Source organism: Procambarus clarkii, chromosome 21 (assembly GCF_040958095.1).
Source record: "Procambarus clarkii isolate CNS0578487 chromosome 21, FALCON_Pclarkii_2.0, whole genome shotgun sequence".
NCBI lineage: Eukaryota > Metazoa > Arthropoda > Malacostraca > Decapoda > Cambaridae > Procambarus > Procambarus clarkii.
This window is the reverse complement of record NC_091170.1, coordinates 17982896-17989004: the sequence shown is the minus strand read 5'-3', so window position 1 is coordinate 17989004 and position 6109 is coordinate 17982896. Positions and strand designations below refer to the sequence as shown.

The window sequence follows — 6109 nt, the reverse complement described above, 5'->3', positions numbered from 1 at the left end:
AGTTACTGTGAGGGGTGGGACCTCAGACTGGTGTGATGTCACCAGCGGAGTCCCACAGGGTTCTGTACTCTAACCTATTCTGTTTCTGATTTCGTAAATGATTTTCCAGAGGGTATAGATTCATTCCTCTCAATGTTTTCTGATGATACTTAAATTATGGGAAGGATTAAGGCTGAGGAGGGCAGAAAGAGGCTACAGGATGACCTGGACAGGCTGACGGAATGGTCTAACAAATTGCTACTAGAGTTTAACTCAAACAAGTGCAAAGTGATGAAGATAGGCGTAGGGAGCAGGAGGCCAAATTCAAGTTACCAGCTGGAAAAAGAAATCCTTCAGGAGTCAGGAAGAGAGAAAGATCTAGTGATTGATATCACATCAGACCTATCCCCTGAAGCCCACATCAAAAGGATAACATCAGCGGCGAATGTAAGGCAGGCGAACAAAATAACTGTATTCAGAAACTTGTGAAAGGAATCATTCAAAACCTTATATACTTCATAAGTCAGACCAATACTGGAATATGCGGCTCTAGCCTGGAGTCCACATCTAGTCAAACACAAAACGAAGTTAGAAAAGGTTCAGAGGTATGCCACCAGGCTAGTCCTCGAGCTAGGTATGAGTTAAGAATCAGTTAAGAACTTAAGTATGGCCGTGGAATGCCAACGGCCATACCACGTTGAGAACACCGCTTCTCGTCCGATCAGCGAAGTTAAGCAACGTTGGGTTTGGTTAGTACTTGGATGGGTGACCGCCTGGGAACACCAAATGCTGTTGGCAATAATGTTTAGGGAGCCGGTCGGCCGAGCGGACAGCACGCTGGACTGTGATCCTGTGGTCCCGGGTTCGATCCCGGGCGCCGGTGAGAAACAATGGGCAGAGTTTCTTTCACCCTATGCCCCTGTTACCTAGCAGTAAATAGGTACCTGGGTGTTAGTCAGCTGTCACGGGCTGCTTCCTGGGGGTGGAGGCCTGGTCAAGGACCGGGCCGCAGGACACTAAAGCCCCGAAATCATCTCAAGATAACCAAGATAAGAGGAAAGATTGCTGGAAGTGAACCTCACGGTACTGGAAGACAGAAGAGTTTGGGGAAATATGGTCACTACCTACAAAAGGGAACGCAGGTGGAAACTGAGTACCCAAATGAGCCACAGGGACGTTAGAGAAAACTTTTTCAGTGTCAGAGTAGTTAACAGGTGGAATATGCATTAAGCAGTGACGTGATGGAGGCAGACTCCATACACAGTTTCAATTGTAGATGTGATAGAGCTAAGGAATCTGTTCACCAGTTGATTGACAGTTGAGAGGCGGGGCCTAAGAGCTTAACCCCCGCAAACACAACTAGGTGAGTACACAGTAGCCCCATGGACACACAGTGATCACGTGTTAGCGTCACATCGACGGGTATTACGACAAGCTGCAGTATTACTGCTCAGCTTAGTGCCTCAGTCACCCGGTCTCTCCATAGGTGCCAGTCAGCCACTCCTTATGACACTCGCCCAACCACTTGGGTTGGACGGTAGAGCGACGGTCTCGCTTCATGCAGGTCGGCGTTCAATCCCCGACCGTCCAAGGGGTTGGGCACCATTCTTTTGCCCCCGTCTCATCCCAAAACCTTATCCTGACCCTTTCCCAGTGCTATATAGTCGTAATGGTTTGGTGCTTTCCCTTGATAGTTCCCTTCCCTTCCTTCTGGCACTCCTATCACCCCCCCCCCCCCACCTAGATGCACAATAGATGTGCCTGTGTACAAGTTTAACCCTGAGACTTCTCCCTCCAGACACCCACAAGTCGTACAGCTGCATCAGGGTGACACACACCCACAAGTCGTACAGCTGCATCAGGGTGACACACACCCACAAGTCGTACAGCTGCATCACGGTGACACACACCCACAAGTCATACCGCTGCATCAGGGTGACACACACCCACAAGTCGTACAGCTGCATCAGGGTGACACACACCCACAAGTCGTACAGCTGCATCAGGGTGACACACACCCACAAGTCGTACAGCTGCATCAGGGTCACAAACACCCACAAGTCGTACAGCTGCATCAGGGTGACACACACCCACAAGTCGTACAGCTGCATCAGGGTGACACACGCTCTAAAGTCATAAAGCTGCATCAGGGTGACACACACCCACAAGTCGTACAGCTGCATCAGGGTGACACACACCCACAAGTCGTACAGCTGCATCAGGGTGACAAACACCCACAAGTCGAACAGCTGCATCAGGGTGACACACACCCACAAGTCGTACAGCTGCATCAGGGTGACACACGCTCTAAAGTCATAAAGCTGCATCAGGGTGACACACACCCACAAGTCGTACAGCTGCATCAGGGTGACACACACCCACAAGTCGTACAGCTGCATCAGGGTGACAAACACCCACAAGCCGAACAGCTGCATCAGGGTGACACACACCCACAAGTCGTACAGCTGCATCAGGGTGACAAACACCCACAAGTCGTACAGCTGCATCAGGGTGACACACACCCACAAGTCGTACAACTGCATCAGGGTGACAAACACCCACAAGTCGTACAGCTGCATCAGGGTGACAAACACCCACAAGTCGTACAGCTGCATCAGGGTGACACACACCCACAAGTCGTACAGCTGCATCAGGGTGACACACACCCACAAGTCGTACAGCTGCATCAGGGTGACACCCACCCACAAGTCGTACAGCTGCATCACGGTGACACACACCCACAAGTCGTACAGCTGCATCAGGGTGACACACACACAAGTCGTACAGCTGCATCAGGGTGACAAACACCCACAAGTCGTACAGCTGCATCAGGGTGACAAACACCCACAAGTCGTACAGCTGCATCAGGGTGACACACGCTCTAAAGTCATAAAGCTGCATCAGGGTGACACACACCCACAAGTCGTACAGCTGCATCAGGGTGACAAACACCCACAAGTCGAACAGCTACATCAGGGTGACACACACCCACAAGTCGTACAGCTGCATCAGGGTGACAAACACCCACAAGTCGTACAGCTGCATCAGGGTGACACACACCCACAAGTCGTACAGCTGCATCAGGGTGACACACACCCACAAGTCGTACAGCTGCATCAGGGTGACAAACACCCACAAGTCGTACAGCTGCATCAGGGTGACACACGCTCTAAAGTCATAAAGCTGCATCAGGGTGACACACACCCACAAGTCGTACAGCTGCATCAGGGTGACAAACACCCACAAGTCGAACAGCTACATCAGGGTGACACACACCCACAAGTCGTACAGCTGCATCAGGGTGACAAACACCCACAAGTCGTACAGCTGCATCAGGGTGACACACACCCACAAGTCGTACAGCTGCATCAGGGTGACACACACCCACAAGTCATACCGCTGCATCAGGGTGACAAACAGCCACAAGTCATACCGCTGCATCAGGGTGACACACACCCACAAGTCGTACAGCTGCATCAGGGTGACAAACGCCCACAAGTCATACCGCTGCATCAGGGTGACAAACACCCACAAGTCATACCGCTGCATCAGGGTGACATACACCCACAAGTCATACCGCTGCATCAGGGTGACCAACACCCACAAGTCATACCGCTGCATCAGGGTGACAAACACCCACAAGTCATACCGCTGCATCAGGGTGACAAACGCCCACAAGTCATACCGCTGCATCAGGGTGACAAACACCCACAAGTCATACCGCTGCATCAGGGTGACAAACACCCACAAGTCATACCGCTGCATCAGGGTGACAAACACCCACAAGTCATACCGCTGCATCAGGGTGACATACACCCACAAGTCATACCGCTGCATCAGGGTGACCAACACCCACAAGTCATACCGCTGCATCAGGGTGACCAACACCCACAAGTCATACCGCTGCATCAGGGTGACAAACGCCCACAAGTCATACCGCTGCATCAGGGTGACAAACACCCACAAGTCATACCGCTGCATCAGGGTGACACACACCCACAAGTCGTACAGCTGCATCAGGGTGACAAACGCCCACAAGTCATACCGCTGCATCAGGGTGACAAACACCCACAAGTCATACCGCTGCATCAGGGTGACACACGCCCACAAGTCATACCGCTGCATCAGGGTGACACACGCCCACAAGTCATACCGCTGCATCAGGGTGACACACGCCCACAAGTCATACCGCTGCATCAGGGTGACACACACCCACAAGTCATACCGCTGCATCAGATTGAGAGAATACCAATATTATTGTTTCCACTTAATCCTTCATGCATATCATGCATTTACAGGGCTCAGCTTACTATTTAATAGAGGTTTCTGCATGCCCTCACACCCCCGTCTGCCAGCCAGAGACACCACACACAGCGCGTCCGTTTACACAATGTACACGTGAGCTTCTTCTAAGCTTCAAAATCTTAGGTCATAAAGGAATCAAACATAATAATTTGACCCCATCTGTCCGAAACATGGAAACAGCACCCAAGGACACCTGTGACTTGCCCTGCACAGGTGGTAATGCTGGGTGCTTCCTGAGTGGGTGCACCACATGTGTTTCCTGTATGGGTGCACCACATGTGCTTCCAGTATGGGTGCACCACATGTGCTTCCTGTATGGGTGCATCACATATGCTTCCAGTATGGGTGCACCACATGTGCTTCCTGTATGGGTGCACCACATGTGCTTCCTGTACGGGTCCACCACATGTGCTTCCAGTATGGGTGCACCACATGTGCTTCCTGTATGGGTGCACCACATGTGCTTCCTGTATGGGTGCACCACATGTGCTTCCCTTATGGGTGCACCACATGTGCTTCCTGTATGGGTGCACGGGTGCACCACATGTGCTTCCAGTATGGGTGCACCACATGTGCTTCCAGTATGGGTGCACCACATGTGCTTCCTGTATGGGTGAACCACATGTGCTTTCAGTATGGGTGCATCAGATGTGCTTTCTGTATGGGTGCACCACATGTGCTTCCTGTATGGGTGTACCACATGTGCTTCCAGTATTGGGGCACCACATGTGCTTCCAGTATGGGTGCACCACATGTGCTTCCTGTATGGGTGCACCACATGTGCTTCCTGTATGGGTGCACCACATGTGCTTCCTGTATGGGTGCACCACATGTGCTTCCTGTACGGGTACATCACATGTGCTTCCTGTATGGGTGCACCACATGTACTTCCTGTATGGGTGCACCACATGTACTTCCTGTATGAGTACACCACATGTGCTGCCTGTATGAGTGCACCACATGTGCTGCCTGAGTGTGGACGTGCGGCGATAATATCACACAAAGAGCTTTGATGACACAGAGTGTGGAGTTCTGTGAGGATTTATATGTAGAATAAATCCCCGAAGAAAAACACGGTATTTTGATACGTTCGTGGGTTGGTGTATTGATGTCAGTAGCAGTTTGTGAAGCATGTGTCGTGATTATTGATGTCAGTAGCAGTTTGTGAAGCATGTATCGCGATTATTGATGTCAGTAGTAGTTTGTGAAGCATTTATCGCGATTATTGATGTCAGCAGTAGTTTGTGAAGCATGTATCGTGATTATTGATGTCAGTAGCAGTTTGTGAAGCATGTATCGCGATTATTGATATCAGTAGTAGTTTGTGAAGCATGTATCGTGATTATTGATGTCATTAGTAGTTTGTGAAGCATGTGTCGTGATTATTGATGTCAGTAGTAGCTTGTGAAGCATGTATCGTGATTATTGATGTCAGTAGCAGTTTGTGAAGCATGTATCGCGATTACTGATGTCAGTAGTAGTTTGTGAAGCATGTATCGCGATTACTGATGTCAGTAGTAGTTTGTGAAGCATGTATCGCGATTATTGATGTCAGTAGTAGTTTGTGAAGCAAGTATCGTGATTATTGATGTCAGTAGTAGTTTGTGAAGCATGTATCGTGATTACTGATGTCAGTAGCAGTTTGTGAAGCATGTGATTATTGAGCAGCGCGGGACACATGGTGTCAGTATTGCCACGTTGAGACACTGATGTGACTGAACTGTTCTCGTTATTGTTCTTTTGATGTTCATCATGTTGATGTAACATATATGTGAGCATGACATAAACGTTTGTTAACACTAACTGGGACACTGATATATGGAAC

The 6109-nt window shown here is 49.9% G+C and overlaps 1 non-coding gene across 1 annotated transcript; it reads left to right on the top strand.

The window, feature by feature from the left end:
* Positions 1-658: 658 nt before the first annotated feature.
* LOC138367328 (5S ribosomal RNA) lies at positions 659-777 on the top strand. Its single transcript, XR_011229310.1, has one exon. It is a non-coding gene; the product is annotated as a 5S ribosomal RNA (ribosomal RNA).
* Positions 778-6109: the final 5332 nt, after the last annotated feature.